The sequence below is a fragment of the Rutidosis leptorrhynchoides genome, chromosome 7 (assembly GCF_046630445.1).
Source record: "Rutidosis leptorrhynchoides isolate AG116_Rl617_1_P2 chromosome 7, CSIRO_AGI_Rlap_v1, whole genome shotgun sequence".
Taxonomy (NCBI): Eukaryota; Viridiplantae; Streptophyta; class Magnoliopsida; order Asterales; family Asteraceae; genus Rutidosis; species Rutidosis leptorrhynchoides.
Genome location: NC_092339.1, coordinates 241850123 through 241869009, shown reverse-complemented (window position 1 = coordinate 241869009; position 18887 = coordinate 241850123).

Sequence of the window (18887 nt, the reverse complement as noted above, 5' to 3'; positions counted from 1 at the left end):
TAATATATCACTATATCTGTTTCGTTCACTTCCTTCTCCCCTTTTTCTATTTTTCCTTCCTGCCCGTGTATTCTTGTCGATCCCAAACACTAGAAAACAATTTGTTCGATCAAATCATACTACTGTATAAATCGATCACTTTCATATATACATTCTCTATTGCTATTTGGTGAATGAAAGAGTAATTACAGAAAATAAAAACCCATTTTTTTTCTTCATCCACGACCTGTTAATCAAAAATTCAAATTCGAATCAAAAACCAAAATCTAATATTGCAGAGCTGTTATAAATCATCTTGTGAGACTTTCTGTAAATTTTCAAGCATTAACTTCTCAAATTGATTGATAATTTTGGAGTCAAAGGTTCAAACAAAAAAGGTCAAACTTTTGTTCTTCGATCGAATTGAAGATTTAGAAGTAATTTCCATTTAAATTGATAATTTCTATAGTTTATGGGAAGGATTTGAAACACATTTCATATTATGATCCTCATCTATAATGCTCTTAATCTCAAAATCATTTTTTTTGTTTGTGCCGTCGAACAGCGATGTACCTATTTCTATTTTTTTTTTATCATTTATTTTTCTGTTAGATGAATTCAGATTTGTTACATATTATTGATAGTTCGTTTTCGATATCTAAAACAAGTCAGTGTAATTCGGTATTGAATGGTATGAATTCAAGTTGAATGGTTTATTGAAGAAGATGAAGTGGAGCATAAAACTAATTACGGGTTATTTTTAATTGAAAGGGATTTTATTCCAGAAAAACCTAAATGGCCGAGTGGTTAGGAGTGTTAGTGGGTGATCGGGAGGTCGTGAGTTCGAGACCCGTCCCGGGCTCTTTAAGTCTTTTTAATACTACAAAGGTATAACTTATTGTTATTATTATTTCTATTATTATTATTTTACTAGTTATTATCTACAATTAAAATTACTAGTATTAACACTATTATTATTGTTTGAATTATTATTATTGTAACATTATTGTTATTACTAGTATCACCCTTAGTATTATTATTATTATTGTTATTAATATTAATATTATAGTTATTAATATTATTATTATTAATATAAGTATTATAATAAAATTCTCATTTATTATGATTATAAATGTGAGCACAAAAATTATTATTATTATCACTAATAGTTATAATATTGTTATTAGTATGATTATGATTAGGATTATTATTATTATTATTATGAAAATAATACAAGATATCATTACTCTCATTAATATTAGTAAAAATATCACTTTTGTAACTATCAGTATTATTATTATTATTATTAAGCAAAAGTATCATTTTTGTAAAAGTACTATATTTATTGAGATCATTAATATTATTATTACAAATAACATTTTTTTTATAAAAATTATCATTTCAATTAATATTAAGATTATTAATATTATTGTTAGTATTATTTTTAGAGACATTATTTCCATTTTTTATCCTTATTATTATTACCACTATAATTATTATTAACATTAATATAATTATTACCTTTATTAGTAAAATCAAGTACTATAACTATTATCATTTTTAACGAGATTAATATTCTTAATGAAAATATGAAATATATATAATATTAATATAAAAAGGATATAACTAATAAATTTACATATATATATATATATATATATATATATATATATATATATATATATATATATATATATATATATATATATATATATATATATATATATATATATATATATATATATATATATATATATATATAAAGTTGTTCGAATCGAATTTTGTGTTTTAATATAATTACAACTAATATAGGTTCGTGAATCCGAGGCCGACCCTATACTTGTTCAATGTCGTTCTATGTATTTTTACTACAAAATACATTAGGTAAGTTTCATTATTCCCTTTTTATATATATTTTTGGGCTGAGAATACATGCAATGTTTTAATAACTATTTTACAATATTTATATGCGTGAGTTCATTTGCTTCCTTTTTACTCAATTCATTTTTGGGCTGAGAATACATGCGCAATTTTTATAAATGTTTTACGAAATAGACACAAGTAATCGAAACTACATTATATGGTTGAATTATCGAAATCGAGTATGCCCCTTTTTATTAAGTCTGGTAATCTAAGAATTAGGGAACAGACACCCTAATTGACGCGAATCCTAAATATAGATCTATTGGGCCCAAGAAGCCCCATCCAAAGTACCGGATGCTTTAGTACTTCGAAATTTATATCATGTCCGAAGGAGGATCCCGGAATGATGGGGATATTCTTATATGCATATTGTTAATGTCGGTTAGCAGGTGTTCAATCCATATGAATGATATTTTGTCTCTATGCATGGGACGTTTATTTATGAGAACTGAAAATGAAATCTTGTGGTCTATTAAAATAATAAAATGATTATTTATGTTAAACTAATGAACTCACCAACCTTTTGGTTGACACTTGAAAGCATGTTTATTCTCAGGTACGAAAGAAATCTTTCGCTGTGCATTTGCTCATTTTAGAGATATTACTTGGAGTCATTCATGACATATTTCAAAAGACGTTGCATTCGAGTCGTTGAGTTCATCAAGATTATTATTAAGTCATTCATAGTTAGATATATTACAAAATGGTATGCATCTCGTCAACTTTCGATGAAATGAAAGTTTGTCTTTTAAAAACGAATGCAATGTTTGTAAAATGTATTATTTAGAGGTCAAGTACCTCGCCATGTAATCAACTATTATGAATCGTTTATAATCGATATGGACTTCGTCCGGATGGATTAGGACGGGTTGCTTCAGTTGGTATCAGAACGGTGGTCTTAGTGAACCAGGTCTTGCATTAGTGAGTCTAACTGATAGTCGTTAGAATGCATTAGTGAGTCTGGACTTCGACCGTGTCTGCATGTCAAAAGTTTTGCTTATCATTTAGTGTCGAAAATTAATTACTTATCATCCTTAAAGTCTAGACACGTCTTACTGTCTCTATTGCATAGACAGTGTATAGATAAATTCATATCTTAGCGTATCTATTATTGTTACCTTTCCCTGACAGCTTCCGTAGACTCCTCCGTAGTTTATGGGATTTTAGTATTATATATGCATATGTAAATTATGTATTGCAGGGTACTAATCTACATCCTATAATCTATTTCTTATCGAAAAGTCCTTCATCTGATCGTACGAGATGAATCCCTCAACCAGTTCAAATTCCTCGGATTCTGACAGCTATTCCGATATGGAGTTTCACCTATCAGCGTCACCGGAATGAATCAACCAATAAGTCATCCCCAATTCATCTGATGAGTTCGTAGTTGACTTAATCAATGGAGACGTGAAGAAGGCGATCCCTTCCACCAACCGAATTCACCTCTTGACGATGAACCTGAAACGCTTACTAGCAAACCTGTTCGACACACCATTTTCTCTCCCGTATCCAGAGTATCTCGCCATGATTATATACTATCTCAAAATTCGAAATCTTATTCATCCGCTCGTTCTGACCGACAATCATTTCGGAGTAATTGAAGAAGTTAACAAATTTCGCACCAGAGTTGTAGCCTTGGAAAATATGGTGCAAAACATACCAGCTTCAACAACAATCCACGCCTCAACATCTCGTTATGTACCTCGAGCATAATCATCGTTCTACGAATCGATCTACATAATTTATCTTCGTTCGACATAGCGATTATGTAATCTCTAATGTTTTAGAGATTATATATACTTGTTTTAACGGTAAATCAAATGAGATTAATATCATATTAACCCATTATATCCAAGATTACATCTGAAGAAAATATATATGTATATATATTCATAAAGATTGTAATTAAAAATTCTTTTGTACAAACTGTTAATGATGAAAATATTTTAACGGGTAGGTAATACCCGAGGAATATTTAGATTTCACATTAATAAGTTACACTGTACATTCTTTGAATCTGATTCAACAGTCATTTACTATCCTACTTACAACCACCGATATACGGATCCGTTCACCACAAAATAACCATTTTCATTCAATTTCATATTTGGCTTTTGACTTATCAGAATCCAACAAGTAGCATAATGAAGAAAAACATTTGACAAAATAAAATTTGTTAGAAATAAACGAATTAACTATGAGAAAATTTGTTAAGAAACCACGTTAACGAAAACCTAGCTAACTGTTTCTAGCTAACTGTTAATTCCGTATTACATTTTATTTATCGCAATTTAATTATCGCAATTAACATTCTCGCAATTTTATTTATCGTCATTTAATTTCTGTTATTTACTTTACGCACTTTATTTATCTTCATTTAATTTCTGTTATTTATTTTTACGCACTTTAAATATCGGGACACGTATACAAGGTTTTGACATATCATATCGATACATCTATATATATTATTTGGAATCACCATAGACACTCTATATGCAGTAATGATCGAGTTCTTTATACAGAGTTGAGGTTGATTCTCAAATAATATATATACTTTGAGTTGTGATCGAGTCTGAGACATGTACACGGGTCACGATACGTAATAATTAATTCGAATATTATATATTAAGCTATATATGAATTATTGGACTGTTAAATGTGGACTATCGACTGTGGACTAAAAACATTGGACAATTAAAAAGAATTAAAATATTGATTATAACATATGAAACTAAACAATTCTTCAAGTTTGCCACTTGATTTCATCTTAAACCTCATTTGAATCTTGACGATTACAATCTGCGTTCATACCTTTCATGATTCTTGAAAACACCTCAATCGAGAGGATGAACCAACCGCACTTCATTTACGGGAGAAAAGATTGATGCATATAGTTATGTACCTGAAAACACTCGGAACCTGAGTACACGTTTAACACGTAGCTGTGCTAATTCCTTTAGCGTTATTATTACCGAAAATAACTTTGCATCTGCTGTTCGAGATAGCCAATTTTGTCACAGCTCCAGCAAGACAACTTCGACTTTTCGTACGAAACAACCTTATTATAACGTTGATATATACGCGTGCTCTTTTATTGTTACCAGGGAACCTTTCATATTCCACCATATTACCATCAGCATTTAATCATCTAAAAACAAAATTTTCCTGAAATCACGTCGGATTAATAACCGATGATTCAAATATAATAGCATTAAATGCAGAGGAAACAGAAAAATGGTAGATGGTCTAAACGACCAAAAGTTTGATGATAAAGAAAGGAGTGTTAGGAACGATCGATAGAAAATTGGGTATTGAAAAATAGATTGAGCTAACCATGAAGGAGACCAAGGATAAATACAAGGACCAAACCCTATATTCAAAGGATTCAGGTAATTCTAGATCCGTTGAAATCTTTAGAGAATATCTTACTACGAAGTCATGTTAAAATCTTGCGGAAAATCTTTCTCCATCAACCATCGAACTTAGAGATTCCAAAATATCATCATCAATATCTTTGATATTTCTGAAGATATTTTCATAAATATTCTCGTCCGAAATTATATACCTCCTCGTGCTTCCTGTGTATCATTATATTGGAAACATTCAATAGAAAATTTAGTACCGAAAAGCAGATTATGCGAAACTAGAAAGAAATCCGTGGACTAATCACAAAGAATAAGTTTGACTTCAAAGAATCCAAATGATTCAATGTATACTAAAGTCTTTAGTGAATATCTAGCTCCTGACTCTAAACCCTTGCAGATAATAGTTTCTATCATCCTCTGATCTTAAATATTGTGACGACCCGGAAATTTCCGACTAAATTTAAGCTTTATCTTTATATTATTCTGAAACGATAAGCAATGTTTGTTAAGTTAAGTCTCAAGGATTTTAATCTATGTTTATACATTCATTTAAACCTCGACCAAATTCCAATGATTCACGAACCATTAAATGAACATATATGAATATGTATGTATATGTGTATATGTTATAAATTGAAAATGTCAACAAAGTATTTAAACGTATAATGCTTTATATGAACGTATTTGTTTCAATATGATTATCGACGAAATTAAAAAATATATATATTAAATGATTGAATTATCAGAAACATTGAATTATGATTACAAGTCTATGTTGAGAGGTCCACTATGATTTGAGAAAATCTATTCCTCTTAACGATATTCGGAATAATTTGTAAAGCTATTTATAAATAAAAATAAAAAGTGTCATTTACGAAAGTTAGACAAAAGCTAGTAGAGAATTGGTTTCCATAATATTCTATTAATCTATTTTCAAACGTACAAAAACGTTTTCAGTTTAAAAAGAACTTTATTATTAAAACGTATATAACTTTTATAAATATCTAGAATCACTTTTGACAACTCATTACTTAACCAGCATAATAAATATAATGATATTTATATTTTATTTCATTAAATATATATAACGATTTAAATTAATATTATATATATTTATACGCGCATTATACATACATAGTTTTTATACTTTTACTATACTTTAACTTTACCTTTTACTTTACTTTTACTTTACTTTAACTTTAATAATTCATACTTTAATAATTCACTTTAATAATTCATACATTAATAATTCACTTTAATAATTCATACTTTAATAATTGACTTTAATAATTCATACTTTAATAATTGACTTTAATAATTCATACTTTAATAATTCACTTTAATAATTCATACTTTAATAATTCACTTTAATAATTCAAAAATCTATTATAAATAGAATTAAATAGGTTTCATTATTTCATAGAAACTTGAAAATATATTTCTCTAAACTCTCTCAATCGATTTACATATATATATGTGTGTGTGTATATATATATATATATATATATATATATATATATACATATATTTGCTCTGTATTATTTCAAGATATTATTAGTATACATAAAATATTACGACGGAGTGATGTCCGAGTGATTTGAATGAGTCGAAGCTAAGGAAATTATGGGTTATAGCTATGGAGGTGATGGGTATGGTTCATGGGTATGCTCGTGAGGTCAATCTAGTGTTTATCATCTCCGTTGCATCTACGTACTTTCCTGCAATATTGAATCTCAATATTGATACGTTCGTGAATCCGAGGCCAACCTTGCACTTGTTAAATGACGTTATATGTATTTTTACTACGAAATACAGTATGGTGAGTTTCATTTGCTCCCTTTTATATATATTTTTGGGACTGAGAATACATGCGCTGTTTTTATAAATGTTTTACGAAATAGGCACAAGTATTAAAACTAATTCTACGTGGGTTTAAACCAGAAATATACCCTTAGCTTGGTAACATTAAACTACTTGTCTATGTACGGTAGGCGCGAATCCTAAAGATAGATCTATTGGGCCTGACAAACCCCATCCTGACTATGGGATGCTTTATGAAATGTCCCGTTCTTATTGATTAAAAACGTTCCATATTAATTAATTTCGTTGCGAGGTTTTGACCTCTATATGAGACGTTTTTCAAAGACTGCATTCATTTTTAAAACAAACCATAACCTTTATTTCATAAATAAAGGTTTAAAAAGCTTTACGTAGATTATCAAATAATGATAATCTAAAATATCCTGTTTACACACGACCATTACATAATGGTTTACAATACAAAGATGTTACATCGAAATCAGTTTCTTGAATGCAGTTTTTACACAATATCATACAAACATGGACTCCAAATCTTGTCCTTATTTTAGTATTCAACAGCGGAAGCTCTTAGTATTCACCTGAGAATAAACATGCTTTAAACGTCAACAAAAATGTTGGTGAGTTATAGGTTTAACCTATATATATCAAATCGTAACAATAGACCACAAGATTTCATATTTCAATACACATCCCATACATAGAGATAAAAATCATTCATATGGTGAACACCTGGTAACCGACATTAACAACATGCATATATAAGAATATCCCCATCATTCCGGGACACCCTTCGGATATGATATAAATTTCGAAGTACTAAAGCATCCGGTACTTTGGATGGGGTTTGTTAGGCCCAATAGATCTATCTTTAGAATTCGCGTCAATTAGGGTGTCTGTTCCCTAATTCTTAGATTACCAGACTTAATAAAAAGGGGCATATTCGATTTCGATAATTCAACCATAGAATGTAGTTTCACGTACTTGTGTCTATTTTGTAAATCATTTATAAAACCTGCATGTATTCTCATCCCAAAAATATTAGATTTTAAAAGTGGGACTATAACTCACTTTCACAGATTTTTACTTCGTCGGTAAGTAAGACTTGGCCACTGGTTAATTCACGAACCTATAACAATATATACATATATATCAAAGTATGATCAAAATATATTTACAACACTTTTAATATATGTTGATGTTTTAAGTTTATTAAGTCAGCTGTCCTCGTTAGTAACCTACAACTAGTTGTCCACAGTTAGATGTACATAAATAAATCGATAAATATTATCTTGAATCAATCCACGACCCAGTGTATACGTATCTCAGTATTGATCACAACTCAAACTATATATATTTTGGAATCAACCTCAACCCTGTATAGCTAACTCCAACATTCACATATAGAGTGTCTATGGTTGTTCCGAAATATATATAGATGTGTCGACATGATAGGTCGAAACATTGTATACGTGTCTATGGTATCTCAAGATTACATAATATACAATACAAGTTGATTAAGTTATGGTTGGAATAGATTTGTTACCAATTTTCACGTAGCTAAAATGAGAAAAATTATCCAATCTTGTTTTACCCATAACTTCTTCATTTTAAATCCGTTTTGAGTGAATCAAATTGCTAGGGTTTCATATTGAACTCTATTTTATGAATCTAAACAGAAAAAGTATAGGTTTATAGTCGGAAAAATAAGTTACAAGTCGTTTTTGTAAAGGTAGTCATTTCAGTCGAAAGAACGACGTCTAGATGACCATTTTAGAAAACATACTTCCACTTTGAGTTTAACCATAATTTTTGGATATAGTTTCATGTTCATAATAAAAATCATTTTCCCAAAATAACAACTTTTAAATCAAAGTTTATCATAGTTTTTAATTAACTAACCCAAAACAGCCCGCGGTGTTACTACGACGGCGTAAATCAAGTTTTACGGTGTTTTTCGTGTTTCCAGGTTTTAAATCATTAAGTTAGCATATCATATAGATATAGAACATGTGTTTAGTTGATTTTAAAAGTCAAGTTAGAAGGATTAACTTTTATTTGCGAACAAGTTTAGAATTAACTAAACTATGTTCTAGTGATTACAAGTTTAAACCTTCGAATAAGATAGCTTTATATGTATGAATCGAATGATGTTATGAACATAATTACTACCTCAAGTTCCTTGGATAAACCTACTGGAAATGAGAAAAATAGATCTAGCTTCAAAGGATCCTTGGATGGCTTGAAAGTTCTTGAAGCAGAATCATGACACGAAAACAATGTCAAGTAAGATTTCCACTCGAAATAAGATTGTTATAGTTATAGAAATTGAATTAAAGTTTGAATATGATTATTACCTTGTATTAGAAAGATAACCTACTGTAAGTAACAAAGGTTTCTTGATCTTGGATCATTACTTGGAATGGATTTAGAAAACTTGGAAGTAAACTTGCAATCTTGGAAGTATTCTTGATTTTATGAAACTAGAACTTTTGGAATTTATGAAGAACACTTAGAACTTGAAGAAAGAACTTGAGAGAGATCAATTAGATGAAGAAAATTGAAGAATGAAAGTGTTTGTAGGTGTTTTTGGTCGTTGGTGTATGGATTAGATATAAAGGATATGTAATTTTGTTTTCATGTAAATAAGTCATGAATGATTACTCATATTTTTGTAATTTTATGAGATATTTCATGCTAGTTGCCAAATGATGGTTCCCACATGTGTTAGGTGACTCACATGGGCTGATAATAGCTGATCATTGGAGTGTATATACCAATAGTACATACATCTAAAAGCAGTGTATTGTACGAGTACGAATACGGGTGCATACGAGTAGAATTATTGATGAAACTGAACGAGGATGTAATTGTAAGCATTTTTGTTAAGTAGAAGTATTTTGATAAGTGTCTTGAAGTCTTTCAAAAGTGTATGAATACATATTAAAACACTACATGTATATACATTTTAACTGAGTCGTTAAGTCATCGTTAGTCGTTACATGTAAATGTTGTTTTGAAACCTTTAGGTTAACGATCTTGTTGAATGTTGTTAACCCATTGTTTATTATAACAAATGAGATGTTAAATTGTTATATTATTATGATATTATGATATATAATATATCTTAGTATGATATATATACAGTTAAATGTCGTTACAACGATAATCGTTACATATATGTCTCGTTTCGAAATCATTAAGTTAGTAGTCTTATTTTTACATATGTATTTCATTGTTAATACACTTAATAATATATTTACTTATCATTTAACATAATTAACCAAGTGTATCAATATCTTAATATGATTCATATGTATCTAGTAAGACGTTGTTATAACGATAATCGTTATATATATCGTTTTCGAGTTTCTTAAATTAATAGTCTCATTTTTATGTATATAACTCATTGTTAAAATACCTAATGAGATACATACTTATAATAAAATCATGTTAACTATATATATAACCATTTATATGTCATCGTATAGTTTTTACAAGTTTTAACGTTCGTGAATCACCGGTCAACTTAGGTGGTCAATTGTCTATATGAAACCTATTTCAATTAATCAAGTCTTAACAAGTTTGATTGCTTAACATGTTGGAAACACTTAATCATGTAAATAATAATTTCATTTAATATATATATAAACATGGAAAAGTTTGGGTCACTAGAGTACCTACCCGTTAAATAAATTTCGTCCCGAAATTTTAAGCAGTTGGAGGTGTTGACGCATCTTTTGGAAATAAATGCGGGTATTTTTTCTTCATCTGATCTTCACGCTCCCAGGTGAACTCAGGTCCTCTACGAGCATTCCATCGAACCTTAACAATCGCTATCTTATTTTGTTTAAGTCTCTTAACCTCACGATCCATTATTTCAACGGGTTCTTCAATGAATTGAAGTTTTTCATTGATTTGGATTTCGTCCAACAGAATAGTGAGATCTTCTTTAGCAAAACATTTCTTCAAATTTGAGACGTGGAAAGTGTTATGTACAGCCGCGAGTTGTTGAGGTAGCTCCAGTTGGTAAGCTACTAGTCTGACACGATCTATAATCTTGAATGGTCCAATGTACCTTGGATATAGTTTCCCCCGTTTACCAAATCGAACAACGCCTTTCGAAGGTGAAACCTTAAGCATGACCATTTCTCCAATTTTAAACTCTATATCTTTTCTTTTACTGTCCGCGTAGCTCTTTTGTCGACTCTGGGCGGTTTTCAATCTTTGTTGAATTTGGATGATTTTTTCGGTAGTTTCTTGTATTATCTCCGGACCCGTAATCTGTCTATCCCCCACTTCACTCCAACAAATCGGAGACCTGCACTTTCTACCATAAAGTGCTTCAAATGGCGCCATCTCAATGCTTGAATGGTAGCTGTTGTTGTAGGAAAATTCTGCTAACGGTAGATGTCGATCCCAACTGTTTCCGAAATCAATAACACAAGCTCGTAGCATGTCTTCAAGCATTTGTATCATCCTTTCGCTCTGCCCATCAGTTTGTGGATGATAGGCAGTACTCATGTCTAGACGAGTTCCCAATGCTTGCTGTAATGTCTGCCAGAATCTAGAAATAAATCTGCCATCCCTATCAGAGATAATAGAGATTGGTATTCCATGTCTGGAGATGACTTCCTTCAAATACAGTCGTGCTAACTTCTCCATCTTGTCATCTTCTCTTATTGGCAGGAAGTGTGCTGACTTGGTGAGACGATCAACTATTACCCAAATAGTATCATAACCACTTGCAGTCCTTGGCAATTTAGTAATGAAATCCATGGTAATGTTTTCCCATTTCCATTCCGGAATTTCAGGTTGTTGTAGTAGACCTGATGGTTTCTGATGTTCAGCTTTGACCTTAGAACACGTCAAACATTCTCCTACATATTTAGCAATATCAGCTTTCATACCTGGCCACCAAAAATGTTTCTTAAGATCCTTGTACATCTTCCCCGTTCCAGGATGTATTGAGTATCTGGTTTTATGAGCTTCTCTAAGTACCATTTCTCTCATATCTCCAAATTTTGGTACCCAAATTCTTTCAGCCCTATACCGGGTTCCGTCTTCCCGAATATTAAGATGCTTCTCCGATCCTTTGGGTATTTCATCCTTTAAATTTCCCTCTTTTAAAACTCCTTGTTGCGCCTCCTTTATTTGAGTAGTAAGGTTAGTGTGAATCATTATATTCATAGATTTTACTCGAATGAGTTCTCTGTCCTTTCTGCTCAAGGCGTCGGCTACCACATTTACCTTCCCCGGGTGGTAACGAATCTCAAAGTCGTAATCATTCAACAATTCAATCCACCTACGCTGCCTCATATTCAGTTGTTTCTGATTAAATAAGTGTTGAGGACTTTTGTGGTCGGTATATATAATACTTTTGACCCTATATAAGTAGTGCCTCCAAGTCTTTAATGCAAAAACAACCGCGCCTAATTCCAAATCATGCATCGTATAATTTTGCTCGTGAATCTTCAATTGTCTAGACGCATAAGCAATCACCTTCGTCCGTTGCATTAATACACAACCGAGACCTTGCTTTGATGGGTCACAATAAATCACAAAATCATCATTCCCTTCAGGCAATGACAATATAGGTGCTTTAGTTAGCTTTTTCTTCAATAATTGAAACACCTTCTCTTGTTCATCCTTCCATTCAAATTTCTTCCCTTTATGCGTTAATGCAGTCAAGAGTTTTGCTATTTTGGAGAAATCTTGGATGAATCTTCTGTAGTAACCAGCCAATCCTAAAAATTGACGTATATGCTTCTGAGTTTTGGGGGTTTCCCACTTTTCAACGGTTTCGATCTTTGCCGGGTCCACTTGGATACCTTCTTTGTTCACTATGTGACCGAGGAATTGAACTTCTTCCAACCAAAATGCACACTTTGAAAACTTAGCGTACAGTTTTTCTTTCCTCAATACTTTTAGCACTTTTCTCAAATGTTCTTCGTTCTCTTGATCATTCTTTAAGTAAATAAGTATGTCATCGATGAAAACAATGACAAACTTGTCAAGATATGGCCCACACACTCGGTTCATAAGGTCCATGAACACAGCTGGTGCGTTAGTCAATCCAAACGGCATAACCATAAACTCGTAATGACCATAACGCGTTCTAAAAGCAGTTTTTGGAATATCATCCTCCTTTACTCGCATGTGATGATATCCAGAACGTAAATCGATCTTTGAATAAACTGACGAGCCTTGTAGTTGATCAAATAAGTCGTCAATTCTCGGCAGTGGATAATGGTTTTTGATGGTAAGTTTGTTCAACTCTCTGTAGTCAATACACAACCTAAATGTACCATCCTTCTTCTTGACAAACAAAACAGGAGCTCCCCATGGTGATGTGCTTGGTCGAATGAAACCACGTTCTAATAGTTCTTGCAGTTGGCTTTGCAGTTCTTTCATCTCGCTGGGTGCGAGTCTATAAGGAGCACGAGCTATTGGTGCAGCTCCTGGTACAAGATCTATTTGAAATTCAACAGATCGATGTGGAGGTAGTCCCGGTAATTCTTTCGGAAATACATCGAGAAATTCTTTTGCGACGGGAACATCATTGATGCTCTTTTCTTCAGTTTGTACTTTCTCGACGTGTGCTACAACAGCATAGCAACCTTTTCTTATTAGTTTTTGTGCCTTCAAATTACTAATAAGATGTAGCTACATGTTGCCCTTTTCTCCGTACACCATTAAGGGTTCTCTTTCTTCTCGTACAATGCGAATTGCATTTTTATAACATACGATCTCTGCTTTCACCTTCTTCAGCCAGTCCATGCCAACTATTACATCAAAACTCCCTAACTCTACTGGTATCAAATCAATCTTAAATATTTCGCTACCCAGTTTAATTTCTCGATTCCGGCATATATTATCTGCTGAAATTAATTTACCGTTTGCTAATTCGAGTAAAAATTTACTATCCAACGGCGTCAATGGACAACTTAATTTAGCACAAAAATCTCTACTCATATAGCTTCTATCCGCACCCGAATCAAATAAAACGTAAGCAGATTTATTGTCAATAAGAAACGTACCCGTAACAAGCTTTGGGTCTTCCTGTGCCTCTGCCGCATTAATATTGAAAACTCTTCCACGGCCTTGTCCATTCGTGTTCTCCTGGTTCGGGCAATTTCTAATAATGTGGCCTGGCATAACTTGCTCCGACACTACTTGCTCTGCCATTACTCGTTCTGACACCATTTGTTCCTTTCGTTCTGTTAACTCCTGGTCCGTAGACCTCACACTTTGCCGCGCTATGACCATTTCTTTTACACTTGTTGCAAAATTTGGTGCAGAACCCCGAGTGATACTTTTCACACCTTTGGCATAGCTGCTTCTGATTGTTGTTGTTGTTGCGGTTGTTATTGTTGTTGGGATGATTGTTGTAGTTGTTGTTGTTGTTGTTGTTGTTGTTGTTGTTGGGCCGTTTGTTGTAGTTGCGATTGATGTTGCGATTGTTGGGATAATTGTTGCGATTATTATTGTAATTGCTGTTGTTGTTGTATTGGTGATTCTTATCACCGTTTTCCTCCCACTTTCTTTTGACTTGCTTCACATTGGCCTCTTCAGCCGTCTGTTCTTTAATTCTTTCCTCAATCTGGTTCACTAGTTTATGAGCCATTCTACATGCCTGTTGTATGGAGGCAGGCTCGTGTGAACTTATATCTTCTTGGATTCTTTCCGGTAATCCTTTCACAAACGCGTCGATCTTCTCTTCCTCATCTTCGAACGCTCCCGGACACAATAGGCACAGTTCTGTGAATCGTCTTTCGTACGTGGTAATATCAAATCCTTGGGTTCGTAACCCTCTAAGTTCTGTCTTGAGCTTATTGACCTCGGTTCTGGGACGGTACTTCTCGTTCATCAAGTGCTTGAATGCTGACCACGGTAGTGCGTACGCATCATCTTGTCCCACTTGCTCTAGATAGGTATTCCACCATGTTAACGCAGAACCTGTGAAGGTATGCGTAGCGTACTTCACTTTGTCCTCTTCAGTACACTTACTTATGGCAAACACCGATTTGACCTTCTCGGTCCACCGTTTCAATCCGATCAGTCCTTCGGTTTCATCAAATTCCAAAGGTTTGCATGCAGTGAATTCTTTGTAGGTGCATCCTACACGATTTCCTGTACTGCTAGATCCAAGGTTATTGTTGGTATGTAGCGCAGCCTGTACTGCGGCTATGTTTGAAGCTAGAAAATTACGGAATTCCTCTTCATTCATATTCACGGTGTGTCGAGTAGTCGGTGCCATTTCCTTCAAAATAGTCAAATGGAACAAGTTAATCATATAGAATATTAAGAGTAGTTAATAGTATTTCGTAGCATAATATGAACTCATTTATAAAAGCTTTTTCTTCATATTAGCGTTTTATAAGTTTAAATTCGGGTAGTACCTACCCGTTAAGTTCATACTTAGTAGCTAATATACAATTCAACTACTACAATTCTATATGAAAAACTGATTATAATAATATTTCGCGTTCAAACTTTTATACAATATTTTACAAACTTACAGTACCGCTTATTTTACATAAAGCATGAAATATAGCACACAATAACTTTGATACAAGATAGTTGTGAAGATAATTCTATCTAGTACACAAGTCGTTCAGCAAAGGCAATAAAGACACGTAATTCATACGTCCAGAAACAAGTCATGCATTCTGGTTTTACTAGGACTACTTCTCATCCTTGGTCTTGTGGAACATAACCGTTATGGCCGTTGATAAGACAGCGTGTTGTAACGTCGTCAAAGGGACGAGGGTTACTTAATGACCAATAATCTCGTAATAACCTAAAAACCTCATTTCTTACCCCAATTATCGACTCCGTCACTTGTGGGAACGTTTTGTTTAATAGTTGTAGCCCGATGTTCTTTTTCTCACTTTGGTGAGAAGAGAACATTACTAACCCGTAAGCATAGCATGCTTCTTTATGTTGCATGTTAGCCGCTTTTTCTAAATCATGAAGTCCTATATTCGGATACATTGAGTCAAAAATAATTTCTTAACCCGTTGCGTAAAATAGCATTTGGGTTCCCCGCAATATATGCATCAAAGTAAACACATCGTAACTTATGGGTTTCCCAATGTGATATCCCCCATCTTTCAAACGAAAGTCTCTTATAAACCAAGACATTCTTGGAACGTTCTTCGAATGTCTTACAAACTGATTTCGCCGTAAATAGTTGTGCCGAAGAATTCTGACCGACTCTAGACAAGATTTCATCAATCATGTCTCCGGGTAGGTCTCTTAAAATATTGGGTTGTCTATCCATTTTGTGTTTTTATACTATAAAATAGACAAGAGTTAGATTCATAAAAAAAATACTTATTAATACAAGCAATTTTTACATATATCATAAAGCATAAGCACACTATATTACATATATTACACCACACGAATACAACTATCTTATTCCGACTAGCTCATTTCTTCTTCTTCGGTTTTGGTTCGTTTTGCCAAGTTTCTAGGGATATATGATGTTCCCCTAATACGAGCTGTCGTTTTCCACAACGGTTTAGAAAAACCTGGTGGTTTAGAGGTTCCCGGGTCATTGTTACAACTTAAGGGCTTCGGGGGTTGACGATACATATAAAGTTCATCGGGGTTGGAATTAGATTTCTCTATTTTTATGCCCTTTCCCTTATTATTTTCTTTTGCCTTTTTAAATTCAGTTGGGGTAATTTCTATAACATCATCGAAATTCTCGTCGGAATCTGATTTATCGGAGAATTGGTAATCCTCCCAATATTTTGCTTCCTTGGCGAAAACACCATTGACCATAATTAACCTTGGTCGGTTGGTTGAGGATTTTCTTTTACTTAACCGTTTTATTATTTCTCCCACCGGTTCTATTTCCTCCTCCGGTTCCTCCTTTTCTGGTTCTGATTCTTCTTCCGGTTCTGATTCTTCTTCCGGTTCTTCTTCGGGAACTTGTGAATCAGTCCAATATATATTCGACTCTTCGTTATTATTAGGTGAGTCAATGGGATTTGTTCTAGAGGTAGACATCTATCACACAATATCAAACATGTTAAGAGATTAATATATCACATAATATATACATGTTAATAATATATAGTTTCCAACAAAAAATGTTAAGCAATCATTTTTAAAGAAAACACGGACGAAGTCCAGACTCACTAATGCATCCTAACAAACTCGATAAGACACACTAATTCAAATTTCTGGTTCTCTAAGACCAACGCTCTAATACCAACTGAAATGTCCCGTTCTTATTGATTAAAAACGTTCCATATTAATTGATTTCGTTGCGAGGTTTTGACCTCTATATGAGACTTTTTCAAAGACTGCATTCATTTTTAAAACAAACCATAACCTTTATTTCATAAATAAAGGTTTAAAAAGCTTTACGTAGATTATCAAATAATGATAATCTAAAATATCCTGTTTACACACGACCATTACATAATGGTTTACAATACAAAGATGTTACATCGAAATCAGTTTCTTGAATGCAGTTTTTACACAATATCATACAAACATGGACTCCAAATCTTGTCCTTATTTTAGTATGCAACAGCGGAAGCTCTTAGTATTCACCTGAGAATAAACATGCTTTAAACGTCAACAAAAATGTTGGTGAGTTATAGGTTTAACCTATATATATCAAATCGTAACAATAGACCACAAGATTTCATATTTCAATACACATCCCATACATAGAGATAAAAATCATTCATATGGTGAACACCTGGTAACCGACATTAACAAGATGTATATATAAGAATATCCCCATCATTCCGGGACACCCTTCGGATATGATATAAATTTCGAAGTACTAAAGCATCCGGTACTTTGGATGGGGTTTGTTAGGCCTAATAGATCTATCTTTAGGATTCGCGTCAATTAGGGTGTCTGTTCCCTAATTCTTAGATTACCAGACTTAATAAAAAGGGGCATATTCGATTTCGATAATTCAACCATAGAATGTAGTTTCACGTACTTGTGTCTATTTTTTAAATCATTTATAAAACCTGCATGTATTCTCATCCCAAAAATATTAGATTTTAAAAGTGGGACTATAACTCACTTTCACAGATTTTTACTTCGTCGGGAAGTAAGACTTGGCCACTGGTTGATTCATGAACCTATAACAATATATACATATATATCAAAGTATGTTCAAAATATATTTACAACACTTTTAATATATTTTGATGTTTTAAGTTTATTAAGTCAGCTGTCCTCGTTAGTAACCTACAACTAGTTGTCCACAGTTAGATGTACAGAAATAAATCGATAAATATTATCTTGAATCAATCCACGACCTAGTGTATACGTATCTCAGTATTGATCACAACTCAAACTATATATATTTTGGAATCAACCTCAACCCTGTATAGCTAACTCCAACATTCACATATAGAGTGTCTATGGTTGTTCCGAAATATATATAGATGTGTCGACATGATAGGTCGAAACATTGTATACGTGTCTATGGTATCTCAAGATTACATAATATACAATACAAGTTGATTAAGTTATGGTTGGAATAGATTTGTTACCAATTTTCACATAGCTAAAATGAGAAAAATTATCCAATCTTGTTTTACCCATAACTTCTTCATTTTAAATCCGTTTTGAGTGAATCAAATTGCTATGGTTTCATATTGAACTCTATTTTATGAATCTAAAAAGAAAAAGTATAGGTTTATAGTCGGAAAAATAAGTTACAAGTCGTTTTTGTAAAGGTAGTCATTTCAGTCGAAAGAACGACGTCTAGATGACCATTATAGAAAACATACTTCCACTTTGAGTTTAACC